Raw genomic sequence first — 17,247 nt, 5'->3', positions numbered from 1 at the left:
AGAGAGAGAGAGAGAGAGAGAGAGAGAGAGAGAGAGAGAGAGAGAGAGAGAGAGAGAGAGAGAGAGAGAGAGAGAGAGAGAGAGAGAGAGAGAGAGAGAGAGAGAGAGAGAATACATAACAAAGCTGTGGTTGTTGTCCCCCAGAATGTTTACCTTGAACGAACTGCAGAGAAATAAAGGAAGAACCTGTGGGTATATACCCCATAAATGGTAAACTAGATTTCAGAACAGACTAGAAAGAAACATAAAGGAGAAGAAATAAATTAATACTTCTTAGAAAAGAGTGCCACAGATAAATATTATTCAAGATGAATAAATGGGTGGAGAGACAGGGAATATTCTGTACCATTCTCTTATCTTGACTGGGAAGGAATAGAGTATGAAGAGGAAAATGTATAGATAAAGAAAAAGGAAGTAAGGGAGGGTTATAATTTCAGTGACCTCAAGAAACTCTGAGTAGACTAGGAAGGAGGGAGGAGGTAAGATGAGACTGTTGGGAGAGATTGGGATCAAATTAGGATAAACAAAGATAATAGTAGGAATAAAGTTTTGGCTTCAAAGAGGAGCTAGGGAGAAGGTAGTGGTGGAAACTGATGGAAAATAATTTCCCCGATACATATGCAGTCTCACTGATGAGGGCAGTTTCTCCAGTGATATGGATCTCCATCCATCTTGTTCAAGTTCATCAACCTAGAAATCATAGAGAGAAGTTCCATTGAAGGAAGAAGAGTGTTTAGATCCTACTCATAGGAAACAAAATCTAAGAAAGAAACCAGCAGTAGAACTTAGGCCTCCAATACATATATAGAGATGGCTAAAGTTTAGGGCAACAAAAAAAGAATTGAGTTCCTAACACAAGTTGGTAAATTCAACCTTATAGATATGGCAGAGATTTGATAGGATGAAACCCATGACTCAAATATGCTTCTCGATTTAAGTTCCTCTTTCAAATGAACAAGATAGGGAAACAATGAGTACATGTAGAAGTGTTAAGAAGGAATATGGACAGGAGGAATTTCAGAAATCAGAAGAAGGAAGTATGGATGAGAGCATGTGGTTCAAGGTCAATAGAGGGAGAAACAGAAGTGATTTTGTCATTGGAGTGTACTACAGACCAGATGAAATAGATGAGGAACTGGGAAAACAGATTATAAGCCTAGCACAGAGGTAGTAATGGTGGAAGACTTCAGATATCCATCTGCCAGCACTCTCACTGACAAAAGCAGAACATACAACTTCTTGACTTGTATTCATGACAATTTCATCCTTCAAAACAATGGGAAATCTCTTTTGGATCCTGTTTTCACTGTAACCAGGGCTTTGCACATGCCCAGATCTCCCAAAATGGAGGCAGCTATGTGGGAAAAGCCAGGGACCTGCTCCTAGCAGGAGACATTTTGCATTTTCCTTTCTAGTTCAGTTTATAGCCCCCAAGCTATAAGTGAACAAGATTTTTATGGACACCATAGAAACAGAGAAAAAGGGTGTCCTACTCTGGTCATTTTAAAGATGCAGTAAGTTCTAGAAATGCAGCCAGTTGAAAGAGGCTCTTCCCACTGACCCAGCAGCAGAAGATGTGTTGAATTCTGCCAGGTCCCTGGAGTTTCCTATATGACTGCTTCCATTTTAAGCGATTTGAGCATATGCAAAGTCAAGTCCCAATTACATAAACTACAGGGAAAAACTAACAGAGTGAAAATGGTAGGCACCCTTGGAAGAAGTGACCACTCCTTTTAGAATTTGTGATAGAGGAGAAGAAATACAGGCATTGACTGACATGTACCCTAGATCTGGGGAGAGCAAATTTTAAAAGCTTTAGAAAAAAGAGAGCTAGGATCCCACAGACTACAGTTCTATGGCTGAATCAACTCAGAGAGAATAGGAATTGCTCAAGAATGAAAACACAAAAAGAAACATTTCCAGTGAGGAAGAACAATGAGAGCTGTGAGAAGGGATTGATGTAGATGCACAGGGAACTCACCAACTAGCTTCGACTTTGAAAAATGTGCAGAGCATAAAAGCAAGGGGAGAAACAGGGAATGAAAATCGGAACATGGCAATGTAAAAATAGTGTCAAGTGTGTTGAAAGTCAGAATGAGTTATGGATGTCAAAGAAAGTCAAAGATAACCCAAAAAGTGTGTGTGTGTGTGTGCATATGTGCATATGTATGTGAGTGTATGTGTGTGTTGACCAGTATTAGGAGAAAAAAAGAAAAGAAAGGGAAGGGAAGGACCTTCCCTAGGAGGGGAGTGGGGGGGGGGGGGAGCAAAGATAATTGACAGGAAGAGAGAAGGGAGAATTATTTAATTCTAATTTTGTTTCTGTTTTCTTTACCCTGAAAATGTCAAAACAAGATTTGCTGATAGGAAGCTGGTACCCAAGATTAGTGGGGAGAAGGAGAGCACACCCAGGTGCCTTTGATAAATTAAAGTCATCTGAATCTGATGAATTACATCCTCCTGGACTGAAAGAACCAACAGAAATAATTGTTGAGCATTACATGCATTATTAGAAAGATCATGGACAGACATTGGGATCACAAGATTGGAGAAGGGCTAATATTTTACTTGAAAAAAAAAAAAAACAGAGCACATCAGAATCTGTGAACTATAGACCAGAGAGCTTGACTTTGATTCCCAGGAAAATTCTAGAAAATTTCATTAAGGACATGGTTGAGGGACATCTATAAAGAGAGAAGGTAATTTCAAAGAGCCAGTGTGGCTTTGACTTCATAAGGATGCCATGTCAGACTAACCTCATTTCCCTTTTTGATAAGATTACTAAATTGGTAGAGAGGGAACTGCTTAGAGGAAATGGTAGAAAAGTAGATAAAGTTTCCTTAGATTTCAGTAAAGAATCTGATAAAGTATCTCCTACTGTTCTTATGGAGAAAATGGGGAGTCGTGAACCAGTTGATAATACAATTAGACAATTCGGAACTGGTTGGATGGCCTGTCTCAATGAGCAACTGTAACTGATTCAAAGTCAGCTTGGCAAGAAGTTTCCAGTGGAGTGACCCAGGGATCTGGGTTTCACCTGGGCTGCTTAATATTTTTATCAATGATTGGTACAAAAACATTGATTGTGTGCTTATCGAATCTGCAGATGACACAAAGCCAGAAAGCATAACCAACACAGCAGATGGCAGGGTGGGGATTCAAAAAGGTCTTTCCAGGCTAGGGGACTGGACTGAATTAAGCAAGATGAAATTCAGTGGGGACAAATGTAAAGGCTTACATTTTAGATTTTTTAAGTATTGCCTGTATAAATGCAGGATGGAGAAGTCATGGTTAGACAGCAGTTATTCTGAAAATGATCCATTAAGACATGGATGGTAAATTCAATATGAGTTAGCTAAAATAATGTGACCTTAGGTCACATCTTAAGGAAAGAATAAAAAGTCCTCTGACCTTATCTGAAGCATTGTGATTAGTTTTGGGCACCAGATTGTCAGAAGAAGAACACTGATAAGCCAAAAAGTGTCTGGAGGAAGGCAATCAGGATAGTCCAGGTGTGGGGAATGTATAGCCTTGAGGCTACATGTGGCCTTCTAGGTCCTTGAGTGTGGCCTTTTGACTGAGTCCAATTTTACAGAACAAATCCTTTTATTACAGAGATTTGTTCTGTGAAGTTTGAATTCAGTAAAAGGGCTGCACTTGAGAACCTAGAGAGTCACATGTGGCCTTGAGGCTGCAGGTTCTTCACCCCTGGGATCATCAATATCATATGAGGATAAGGTGGTAGGTGTTGAACATGGAGAAGAGAAGATTTTGGAGAGACATGAGAATTGTATTAAAATATCTGAAAAGCTGTAGATCTTTACACAGCCAGAGAAATCAGCTTTCTTGTGATGAATGTTCAGCAGTGGCTCCAGCCTTTCTCTAACTATGCAGCAAGATAATGCCTCTCTTCCAATCAGAAAAATTCCAGCAAGCCAGCTGAAGATTCAGCCGTCTCAGCTGGAAGGCTGCAAGGCTTCTATGTTTCCTATCCTTGGCTCCTTGCAATTTCTCTTACACTCGATGGACTCTCCTGCTTCTTCTTACTTTGGCTTCCTCTCCTGCTGGCTTTTTAACAGCCTTTAATACCTTGAAACAGAGTCTCCTAGTGGTCACTGACTCATCTTTATCTTCTGAAGTCAAATTCATCATTCTGTCAGTTAGGAACCCAACAGTTCTAACATAATTTTTTTCGTTGTCCCCAAATTCATTTGATCTATTTATTTTATCATCTATGTTAAATAGCAAAGTCTGCTCATCATCTCTAAAACTCTAAAAACAGTCATGTGCAGACAAACTCATGGATCTAAATGCCCAGTGGCCATCTTTACCTCAGTCAATGTTCTGCCTTCAAACAGACACTCTTAGTATAGTCATCTGAAGGGCAGCTCCCTTTCTGGTCCTCAGATAAAATTGGTGTCTTTTCTCAACATTTTATATGAGAAAGTATTTCTTCACAATTTTACTATTCACTTTCCTTATATAAATATTCTTTTGCTTTTTTTTAGTAACCCAAATGGTCATATACTAAAGGCTTATATAGGTATGATACTTCTATGCAGTTGAGAGGTCTTTGTTTTCATTCATATCCACATTTTTAAACACACACACATTTATACATACATACACACCTACACACGTGAGTGCACACACACATGCACACATACACTTTTTTTTGGAACCATTCTCACTTATTCTTCTTGCCTTTACATTGAAGTCATCAAGAATCAAAGTATTTATTGATTTCATTAGGAAGGTCTTTTTGAGCTCTTTGTGGAACTTCTCTGCAACTTCATCCTCTTTAACACATGTTGGTGCATAAGCTACACTTATTTTTTATCATGCTCTTCTTCCAAATGCTTATGAGTACTGTAATACAAGATGACCGAATGTCCCATGAAATGACATTTCTTGATGCCTTGGGCACACAATAAAAGCAGCTCTGCTAACTCTCTACTTTGCCTCTCCAAGGAGAAGTCTATTTCTTTACTTTCATCACAGCTTATTTCTTTAGTGGTTTCATATATTGAAAGAATGTCGTGATCAAAATGATTCAGACCTTCTAAAAGCATGTTCATTTATCAGCCACAGAATCAGAGAATCTCAGGACCTTATAGCTGGGAAGCGCTTCAATGTTCATGAAGTCCAACCCATAACTGAAAGGAATCCCTACTATGGCCAACTTGACAAGTGGTCATACAGCTCCTACTTGAGGAGATTGAAGGAGTCTTCTGCTTCCTGGGGCAGTCTATTTTAGTTTTGAACAGCTCTCATTGTTAGGAATTTTATCCTAACACAAAACCCAAATAGGTGTCTTTGGGTCTTTTGCCCATTAGCCTTGATTCTGTCCTCTCAAGCCAACTCTTATCTTTCTTCTACACAATAACTCTACAAATATATAAAGGTGGCTATCGCATATTGCTTGAGTGTCCTCTTCTCCACAGTAAATAGCCATAGTTCCTTTGATCTACTTTTATATTAAATAGACTCAAGGTCCTTTATCAACTTAGATACTTTCTTATGAATTTCCCCTACCCCTTTGCTTATCAATGTTCTTAAACTATGGGGCCTAGACTAAATGCAATATTCTAGAAGTGGCCTAATCTTGGACGAACACCTTTTTATTTATAGAAAAAAAAACCTCTCTTAATGAAGCTCAAGATTACATTACTCCTAGCTGTCATTGGACAAGGAACTCAGAGTACTGAAGGTTGTTTCAATTTATAGACAATTTTAAAGTGTAATTCTTTAGTATCCTCTTGACTCTTCCAGCATTGCTTCAGAAGTCTGCATAGGAAGGAAGGCCATTTTCTCCCCAGGTTTCATGGGATGTTATGGTCAAAGGAGCCGTCTCCAAGTATTTAACCAACTAATAATGACCCTTACCATACTTAACTTAGGTGATTCTCAGAAGACAATCTTCATTTGTTGCCAGTACAATTCTTAAAGTCTTGTAAGAATCTCCCAGAGTCTGAGTCTTTGAGAACTCAGGGTCACCTTTACAACAATGATAAGGCATTAGAGTAGGGCTATGCTATTTCATATTTCTTCACCAAATATTGTTGTTTAGTCATTTTCAGTTGTGTTTGATGCTTTATGACCCCTTTTGGGGTTTTCTTGGCAAAGATACTAGAGTGACTTACCATTTCCTTTTCCAGTTTATTCTACAGATGAAACTGAGACCAACAAAGTTAAGTGACTTGCTCAGAGTCACACAACTAGTAAGTTCCTGAGACTGGATTTGAACTCATTTATTCCTGACTCCAGGCCTGGTGTTCTATCCACTGTGCCACTTGACTTCTTATGCACCAAATAACATTTTTATAAAATGTGGTCCCCTAGAGGGAAGAGATTATCTCACATTTGTATTCATATCCATACGTTAATAGTTAACATTAATATGACATTTGCTATGTACCAGGCATAGTGCTAAATGTTTTGCTTGTTGATCAAAACTTCTAAAATTATAAAAGAAAAAATAAAAAAGAATTAAATAGAAGAAAGCACAAACCTAACAATTAAAACTGTAAATATGAATGGGCAAAACTCCCCCCCAAAATGAAAGAGAATAACAGAATAGATTTTAAAAACCCTCAAATATTTAAATAGACATGTGATCTCATTGATTTAGCATTCTCTCTAATAATGTAGATTGTGTTCCATTCTGTGTGACTTTTGTCCATGTCTTCCCACCAGTTTCCCATTGGTGGTCCATCCATCATGCTAGAGGCTTTTTTTTTAGTTTTCTTGACATCAAAAGGACACAAAGAGAGAGTTCTGGCTGACCACCTGCCATCCTTTGTCCTTTCCATATGACTGCCCACTTTTTCTCTCAATGTTACCTTGATGACATCTTTTACTCCTGCTCTTTTTCAAAGTTCCCAACTGGTCATTCTTTGTAACTCACTCATGCCCTACCTTTCTCCATTGTCCTTCGTGTGATATTCATTTAAAAAATTTTCAAGACTATTTTATTTCTTGCTGTCTTGCCATATGGTAGTGAGATAAGAAAACAAAACCCAACAATTTTTACCATGGGAAAAAATGCTTAAAAATAGAGATACATTTAAAATGAAAATGAAGACCTTTCATAAAATTTACTATATGTCAGGGAGTTCTAGAAAAGCAGAAGTTGTCATTGCAATTTTAGACAAGACAGCAATAAAAAAATCACAGTATCAAGAAAAATCTGTTTTCCATCTATCTTCTTCTCTCCATTCAATACATTTCCAGAAACCATGCCCAGGAAGAGCTCAGTTTGGAGCTTCCTGAGACTAAGCATCCTTATCTTCACCTGGGCCATTTTTGGTCTTACTTCCTGGTTCTGCTCAGCCTCTATCCCAACTTATGGCTTGCTTTCAGAACTATGATCAAATCAACAGTACCATTGCCTCTGGGAAACCACGTGCTAATTAACTGCCCTATTGTTCTACTCTTCATCTTTGGGATTTTTCACATCATAGCTCCCATTCCCTGGTTATAGTTCTCCTATAGGAGGTATTTCCCCTATTCTAATGTAAGCCCATTGAGGTCAGGGTCTCTTTCTCATTTGAATCCTCAGTTCTTAGCACAGCCTTTAAGGCTGAGATGCAACAGAGTATGGATCAATTCTCTGCCACTTGTGCTGATTTTGGCCTGACAGTCAACACCAAGAACATAGAGGTGCTCCACCAGCCAGCACCACACCATCCATACATGAAGCCATCAGTTACAGCAAATGGAGAAGTTTTGAATGCTGTGGCTAAGTTCGTTTACCTTGGCAGCAGACTTTCCAAGAATGTATGCATAGATAAGAGGTTGATGCACACATTGCCAGAGCTAGCTCAGTGGCTGGGAGGCTCTGAAGGAAAGTGTGTGAGAGAAGAGGTATTAGACTGCCTACCGAACTGAGTGTCTGCAGAGCCATTGTGTTGACCTCAGTGTTGTATGCCTGCAAAACCTGGACAGTGTCCCAATGCCGTGCCAGGAAATTGAGTCATTTTCACTTGAATTGTCTTGGAAAGATTCTGAATATCACAAGATAAGGTACAAGGCACTGAGGTCCCTTCTTAAGTTGAACTGCCAAGCATTCAAAGTGTACTGCAAAAAAAGCAACTCCAATGGACTAGCCATGTTGTTTGAATGCCAAACGTACATTTGCCTAAAAGACTGTTTTATGAAGAACTCACACAAGGCAAGTGCTCACAGGGAGGTCAAAAGAAATGATCCAAGGACACTCTCAAGGTCTCTCTGAAGAATTTTGGAACTGATTGTGAGACATGGGAGATGTTAGCGCACATGGACCTAGCATGACCTAAGGTGCTGTGCTGTGTGAGCAAAGCAGAATTGCTCAAAAGAAACTCATCAATGAGCTCCAAAGAAACTTGAGATGTGCAAAGTTAGAGACATCTCCACTCCAAATGTTCATAGGGACTATTTGTGCCCGATCTGCGGTAGAGCCTTCTAAGCTCCTTTTGATCTGATCAGCCAGTTTGACCATGAAGGACAACCACCACCATCTTAGTACAGGGTTTGGTATGTGTTAGGATTCAGGATAGGAACTAGACCTTTATTTCACTGGTCTAGGGAATCTCTAGGTGAAGGAATTTCCTCTATCAATGCAAGTTAACATCTGCTCAGAAACTTTTAGTCTTAGAAAGATGCCTAGAGAAGTGAGAAGAAGGCTCTTGTGACTTAAGTGACTTGCCCAGAATCACACAGCTAGTGTGTGTCAGACAGAAGACTTGAACTTAGGGCTTCTTGGCTTTGAAGCCAGTTCTCTATCCCCTGTACCATGGTACCCATCATGACATGTGAGAATCTCTAATAAATGATGTTCGTTCATTCACACAGCTGCCACTCCAGTTCAATCCCTCATTCTTTGTTCACCTGGACAATTACAATACCCTGCTGGTTGGTCTCTCTGACTCCAGCATCTCCCTTTTTCAATTATTCCTCTATACAATTGTTATTCATCAAGTGAGAACCCTCTCCAATTGTCCTGATCTATATCTGGCCACTGGACCCAGATGACTCTGGAGGAGGAAATGAGGCTGGGTGACCTTGCACAGTTCTCCCTCACTTAAAGTCGTGGAATAATCTTCTGGATGTCATGTTCTTCTTTGAGAATGAAGGACAAACAACAGCGGCAATTTATCAAGCACAAGTCTGATCACATCACTACCCAGTCCCAAAGGCTTCAGTGGCAACCTTTCAACTCTATGACAAAATACAAATCTTTCCATCTGGCATTTAAAGCCCTTCACAATCTATTTCCAACAAATCTTTCCAAACTAGTTGAACATGAATTCCACCCCCTCTACCCAGTCAAAATGGCACATGTGATGTACCTATGATATACACTGCTACTCCCACCACCGTGCCTTTGCACAGGCTGTACCTGACATCTGAGATGTTCTCCCATCTCCACTCCACAACTTTGAACTTCTAATTTCCTTCAAGATTCAACTGAAGTGACTTTATACAATTTTTTTAGATTGAATTGGATATTAGTGCTGGGATTTTTATATGGCAAGATAGATACATGGTTCATGGACTCTATTTGGTTCTGACCATTTCTAAGCAGAAACAGAAAGATAGAATATTGGTATTTTTTTCCCTGCAGAATGATTCTAAGGGGAGCAGACCAGAGGCTCAGGGACTGCAGTGATCTATGAAGATTTCCAAGGAGAGGTCAGATGACCAACCACTCATCACAATTGTTGGAGAAGGGATTCCTGTTCAGCTCTGAGATTTCATGATTCCCTCCCCCCCCCCAAAGGGAGAAAGAATAGATTGAGTCACAAAAGGTTCCAACCCAAAGTGAGTCTGATGATGGAGCTCAAGCTTTGAAAGTAGACTGTGCTAATGAGCTCATCTTTCCTCCTTTCTCTCCAGCATTTCTTTCCTCTTATCCCCTCCTCCCACCACCCCCAGACCTCTCCCTATTTAATGAACTGTTTCCCCAGGGGGCCAGAGGGGATTGGACTGAATTAATGAGGTGAAAAGGGCTTGTCTGTCTCTGGCCTGTGTTTGATGGTTCTGAGGGAGGCCATGCAGAAGGAACGGACTTGTACGGGCAAATGATAGGAGCCGGCATCAAGGTCCCAGCCAAGGTTTGAGGGTGAGTGTGAGTTTTACATGGCCCCCCTAGAGAGGGAGGGAGGGAGTGCCCTCAAACTGTCAGGAGTGGTTATTTCAGCTCAGAGTGGATTCTCAGAGCTTCTGAGGCTTGAGTCCAGAAGATTTCGAACCAGAAGAGGTCTGGTTGCAGACTTTTCATTTTTTCGTTGACCTCTTCATTTTTAGCAGATGGAGAAACTGAGTCCCATCTCACCAATGTCACAGGCAGGGCCAGGTTTTGAATCCATGACCTAAGATTGCAAATGCTTCTTCAGCATTGAGCCAAGTTGAGCCAGGCATTGCAAGGGATGGTGAAATAGCACAGAAGCAGCCCCCTCTCTTCAATCCCTCCCCCCAACCTCCCACCCTGTTCCAATGCCCATTTCCCCCTCCAGCAGAGGAATCCATAGGCAGCCAAATACAGGGCCTGACATCCTGCTGGGTCTTTAAAAAAGCTTTGGGCAGTTTTTAAACTTTTAAACTCTGATTTCAAAGGTTGACAAACCACCTGGAAATAGCATTTAAAGGGAAATTGGCCTCTCTTCCCTCAGTTGATATGGCCCTTCATTCATTCTGCCAGCCACAGAAAAACAGTTTACCTTCTCATCCAGGGGAACCATTGAATATTTGTTCCTGGATCTGAGATCAGAATGATGATCGAGCTGGAGGGTGTCAGAGCTGGACAGGACTGTTAACACTCAGAATTAGAGTGGCAGAAGGGGCTTTCCCAGGATTCTGTCCTGGCAAGGGTGATGGGGAGACCACCTACCCCAACAACACATTCCCAATATACAATCAGATCAAGGATTTACAGTTGGAGCAGGGAGGGGACTCTTAGAGGTCATTTCTATTAGCTGCTTCATTTTATAGACTAGGAAACTGAGGCCCAGAGGGGTACTGTGGTTTGTCCCTATCACATAGACAGTAACAGAGACAAGATTTGAACCCAGGTTTTCTATATCCCATTTCTGTCCCTTTTCCTATGTACTCCGCAGTGTCTCCTAGAACATGGGACATGAGAACATAGAATAGAACAATTACTTGTTGCTCAATCATTTTTCAGTCACATGTGACTTTGTGACCCCATTTGGGGTTTTCCTGTCAGAGATACTGGAGTGGCTTGCCATTTCCTTCTTCTGCTCATTTTATAGATGAGGAAACTGAGGCAAACAGGGTTAAGCCATTTGTCCAAGGTCACACAGCTAGGAAGTGTGTAAACTAGTAAGGTTAGATTTGGACTGGTTAAGATGAGTCTTACTGATTCCAATCCTAGCACTCTATCCATGGTACCACTTAGCTGCTGGAGAACAGTTACAGAGAAGCTTGTCAGATGTCAGAATTGGGAGGGCCTTAGAACCCAGAAAGTCAGAGCTGGGAGGGCTCTTAGCACATAGGATGTCAGAGCTGGGAGGGCCCTTAGAACCCAGAATGTCACATCTGGGAGGGCCCTTAGAACCCAGAAAGCCAGAGCTGGGAGGGCCCTTAGAAGACACAATGTCAGATCTTGGAGGGCCCTTAGAACCTAGAATGTCAGAGCTGGGAGGGCTCTTAGAATACAGAGTGTCAGAGATGGGAGGGCCCTTAGAACACAGAAGGTCAGAGCTGGGAGGGCCCTAGAACACAGGATGTCAGGGCTGGGAGGGCCCAGAGAATGGCAGAGCTGGGAAGAAATGTCAAATGACAGATTTAGGAGGGACCATTGGAAATGAAAGGGACCTTACAATGTTAGAGCTGGAATTCAATTCAACTCAATTCAAATGCATTTAACCTAGCAAGTGTTTGTGAAGGGTGCCGGATTCCAGTGCTGGGAATACAAATACATCTCACCATTTAGGGTCTGGGGCAGGGCACATGTAATCTGGGAGCAGATACAAGGTCATTGGAGGAGGTGAGAACACAGCTATAACACCTGAAATCTGTTTATTACCAGATGAGCTCAGCTCTTACAGTGGATAAGATTGTTTTTAAAGGTGGACCCTGGTGATTCTTGTAAAGCCCAGGTAGGTAAACAATCCACGTCTTGGGGGACATCTCTTTCTAAACCCCAGTTGCCTTTCTCAAACACCAGAGTAGCTCCTTGTACACGAGGTTTTTTTTTTGTTCATACCCATTCGTTGATGTGTAGGGGAGTAGGTACACGTGTGTGACCATTGTGTTGGAGAAGGTCCTGAAATCAAGGGCCAGGGTAGTCTTTCAGAGGTGTTCCCTGTCCTACTGCATTACATCCCTACCTGGTCAGAATCCTGGGGAAAAATATCTTTTACAGACAGTCAACTGCCTTGTCACAAGCACACACCCCAGGTGCCATGTGCTAAAGGAAGGGGCATTCAATTTAAGCAAAAGGAAAGCAATAACCCTTAGGTAGTGTGTTGACTCAATATCTATTAAGCACTTGCTGTATACAGAACATTGCTGGATGCTGGAGTTATAAAGGCCAAAATAAAGCAGCCCCTGACCTCCAGGAACTTAAATTCCATTGGGCAGTTATGTACCCAGGAAAGTAAACACAAAATAATTTGAGGAGAAAGAAAACACTAATACCTTGTGGGAAAAGGAGGGCGTTGGTCAGAGAAGGCTACATCTGAAAGGAATCCTGAAGAAAGACAAGGAAAAGAAAAACGAACAGAGTGCATTCTATTCAGGAAAGGACAGGGGAGCCTATGTGAATTCTGTAAGTGGGGAAACTTTGTCTGCTTCTGCTCAAGCTGCCGCCTTCTGGTTGTATCTGTTGCCTCTTTCTTTTCATCTGTGTCTAATGGAGCACACTAAGATCCTGATGGACTGGGGAGGTCGCTGTAGGCATTCTGAATTCTCAGGTCAGGCTTCCAGTAGCAACTGAAGATAATTAGCAATATGTAAGCCTCAGGAGGGCAGGAGATGTCTCCATAGCATGTCTGTATCCACAGCACCTAGAACACAAGTCCTGGGCCCCAGCAGGGGCTAAATGCTCATTGACTAATTGTCGATTTCTTATTCATTCCAAGAACCCTCCCAGCTCTGGCATGTTCTTATTTTTTATTCAGCCAAAAGAACGACAGAGTAAATTATGAATTTGGGGATGGAGGTGGATGGACAGCTTGAACAAAAGTTTGGAGATGGAAACAATCAAGACATGTTCAAGGAACAGAGAGAGTACTAATCAGGTAGGCGCAGAGGACTCATTAAAGCAGGAGTAGTAGTAGAAGTAGTAGCAACAGCCATGGTAGCAATAATGATGATAAAAATAACTAGCATTTATATAGCATTTTAAGATTTGCAAAGTGCTTGTAGCGGCAAGCACCCCAAGCGTCCTCAGGGTTTGCCGCCCATACAGGTTCTTGGATCTGCTTTGTTAAAGGAAAGCAAATCAAAATGGGTTAACAAGCTTACTTTAATCAGTCAGACATATATCGTTTACCTTGTTCAGGGAAAAAGTCAGCACCCTGAACTTCAAAGTATACAGGCAGAATTATCAAGACAGAAACAGATCAAGTAGACAGCTTTCCAAACTGTCCAGCCATTACATCCATACCAAATCAGCATCTGGGTTTCCACATCTGGGTTTTTCAAAGCCGGGGGACTCTCAACAATGGCTTCCCAGAATTCAGATCAAATCACAGAACACTACTCAAAGTGAGTCCCAAAACAAAGCTACACATCAGGGCTTATATAGCCTTCTCCTGGCTCAGAGAATGTAACAACCTTATTGACTCACTGGACAATCAAGAAGTATCTACTGAAAACAAGCCTCCCTCCCCAGGCTTCAGGTGCATTTTAGCCTAGGGGCAGGGAAGATCTTCCAAATTTGCATTCCCATTACAGTGCTTTAGAAATATTATCTTCTTTTATCTTTGCAACATCCCTGGGAAGATAAAGAAACTGAAGCAGAAAGAGGTTAAGTGACTTGCCTAGAGTCACATAACTGGTAAGTAAATGAGACTAGATTTAAACTCAGAACTTACTGATACCAGGTCTAGCCCTCAAATGCTAGGAAGAGGTGACATAAGTGGTAACTAAACATTCATTTTATCTATCTATCTATCTATCTATCTATCTATCTATCTATCTATCTATCTAATCTATCCATCTATCTCCATTTTTTCAGGAGGGGCGAGTTGTGTGTATTTAGTACTGAAACAACTGATTCAGTGCTAATTAATTAATTCAGGGTTTGGCCAATTCAGTGCAATAATTTGTCTCTTCAGTAAGGAAGATACATATTCTATGTTCTAATTAATTTTTTTATATTCTGTCTCTCCCAGTTCTGATATCCTGTGTTCTAAGAGCCCTCCCAGCTCTGACATCCTGTGTTCTAAGGGCCCTCCCAGCCCCAACATTCTCTGTTCTCAGGGTTGGGGGTAGGCAGGGAGGAGAGCCAGTCCAGCTGATTGTCAGATTGAATTGCCTTCTTGTTTGCCTGAAATAGACTTCTGCTTGGAAACAGACACATCCCAGGATATACCATTATGCAAACATCCAAGCAATGTTACCTGAACACAGGCATACCCCAGGAGTCCAGCCTCAAGGAGAATGGAAAGAAAAGAACACTTGCCGATGTCAGATTTATTTCCTGCTTCTCTTGTGGAAAAGAATGCTGTTTATTTCTTCCCACTACAGGAGGGATGGGGAGGTGCTTCACTGGGCTGGCTCCCCCAGTGCCTGCCTCCCCCACCCCTGGTGAGCCTCCGAGTGCAAAGGAAGGAGCTGCATCGACTCTGCTGAGTTCCCCGAGTCCGAGTCCGAGTTTCTGATTTTAAGAATCACTAGCCCCACCAGGATGTGCTTTGCATCCTAAAAAGATCACAATGACCTCTCTAGGCAAGGTGTCTTCAAGGATTTTTGTTGTTGTTCAGTCATGTCTGACTCTCCATGACCCCATTTGGGGTTTTCTTGACGGAGATACTGGAATGGCTTGCCATTTCCTTCTGCAGCTCATTTTACAGATGAGGAAACTGAGGCAAACAGGTAAAGTGACTTGCCCAGGGTCACAGTGGTAGCAAGTGTCTGAGACCAGATTTGAACTCAAGAAGATGAGTCTTCTTCCTGACTTCAGGCCCAAGGCTCTATCCCTCCACCACCTGCCTGCCCACTGGCCACCGCAGATCAATTTATTCAGAGGATCATAGGGGCGGGGGTGGGGGGAAGGAATGTTAGAGGCCATCTAGTTCAATGATTTCATTGTACAGATGAGGAAACTGAGGCTCAGAGAGGTTGTGTCAGAAGCAGAGCCTTCCTGAGTCCAAGTCAATCACTCCATCCATTTGGCCATTTTGTTTTCAAACAAGTATTTAATCTCCATTTGCTACATGTCATTACTGTGGAAGGGGGAAAGATTTATGTGATGCTGACCCACTTTCATGGAACTTTTTGTCCAATTAGAGAAATAGTATGTGGGGAAATGGCCTGGGTTTGAGTTTAGCCTCCCTCTGAGTGACCATAGGTAAATAATTCTCCTGGGCCTTGGTTTCCTTTTCTATAAAAATGAAAGGATTTGACAAAATGATCCCTAAGGGTTCATTCACCTCTGCAATTATTCTAAAGCAGAGGTGGGGACCCTGTAGCCCTCTAGGTCCTCAAGTGCAGCCCTTTGACAGAATCCAAACCTCAGTTTTCTTCTATGAAGTTTCGATAGTCAAAGGGCTGCACTTGAGGACCTAGAGGGCCATATCTGGCTTGCAGGCCTCAGGTTCCCCACCCTTGTCTAAGGCAATGGTCCTGTTCTAGTAATAGGCTGTTATATGACCTCAAGGGATACCCAATGGGACAGGGGAAGACTGGTCCCATTCTACCTTTCCAAGGATTGGCAGTCATGTCCTGCCCTATTTCTGGCCCCTTCACCCATTACTACCCAACATTCTCCCACACCACCTCTTCTACCTACCATCCATGACTATGTAAGTTTCAGACTTCTCCTTCCAACTCCTGATACTGGATCCTCAGGGTGATTCTACCCTAACCAAGAACCTGGGCACCTGCAATAGCTGCTAGACAGGCAAAATTCTCCTTGTTCTGCCCCCCCCCCCCAGGTCCCTTCATGGCACCCTTTGGTGCACTCTGCACTTTAGGTCAGTAGGAGTCCAGCACCCTCCCCTGACACCATTTTGTTTTTGGTGGGACAAAGTGATCTGCACATGCTCAGCAGACATGGACAGCTCATTCTATTACCTCTCTTCCCCAAACCCAACTCTTTTCAGCATGCCCTGATTTCTGTCTTCACATATGCATTCAGTTGCCAAACTTTGTCTTGCCTCCATGATAATCCCCTGCAGCTAGCCCATTCTTCCCACTCACACACCACCTGTCTCCTGCCATGTCCTGTCACAACCACCACATCTTTTAAATCTGTCACCATTACTCACCTAGACTATTGCAAAAGCCTCTAATTGGTCTTTCACCTCAGAGCTCTTTCTATTCCAATCCATCCTCCACACTGCTGCCAAATTGATATTACTAAAGCTGCTCAATAAACCCTAGTGGCTCCCTACTACCTCTAGGATCAAGTATGACTTTATCTTTATTTCATCCTTTAAAATGTTCTTGTTTTATTCAACAAGGATTATAATGAACACAATTATTAGTGCAGTGGTATATATAGGTAACTTTTAAATGAGTAAATATACATATATTTGGGGTATGTCTTCAAAAAAAAATTTTTTTTTTACTCTCAGAGGTGTACCTTTGAGTGGAGGGGAGGCAGAGAGCTTATTCCAGAATCTCCATTTAAGGTAGAGGCCTAGATCAGCCATCTCTTCATTTGCTGCCCAGCTATATACTTCTGGAATTCTTTCATGGTTCCCTCCTCAAACCAGAGTACCTTCCCTTCCCTCACCACTTTTCAGATTCCCTTTGTGCATTGTCTGCCCAGTGTCAGACACTCAGTGAGCTCTAGATATTTATTCAATGATTATCATACCTATTAAGCAGCCTTCCATCCTCTGCATAAAGACTTCCAGAGCAAAGCCCACTAACTCCTAGGGGGTGGCTCCTTCTGCTTAGGAAAGACTTAACTGTGGGCAAATTCTCTTGAATTTCTAAGATCATCTGCTCTATGGTCTCTTTGAGCTCTGACATTCCCTTTTCTACAATTCCTCCCAGTTCCGATATCATATTTTCTACAATCCCTCCCAGCTCTGACATCCAGTGTTCTAAGAGTCCTCCCAGCTCTGA

This window comes from Petaurus breviceps, unplaced genomic scaffold (genome assembly GCF_028583685.1).
Source record: "Petaurus breviceps papuanus isolate PSGF00001 unplaced genomic scaffold, PetGlider_PUasm1.0 91041, whole genome shotgun sequence".
Classification (NCBI taxonomy): Eukaryota; Metazoa; Chordata; class Mammalia; order Diprotodontia; family Petauridae; genus Petaurus; species Petaurus breviceps.
Note: the sequence above shows the minus strand (reverse complement) of the source record.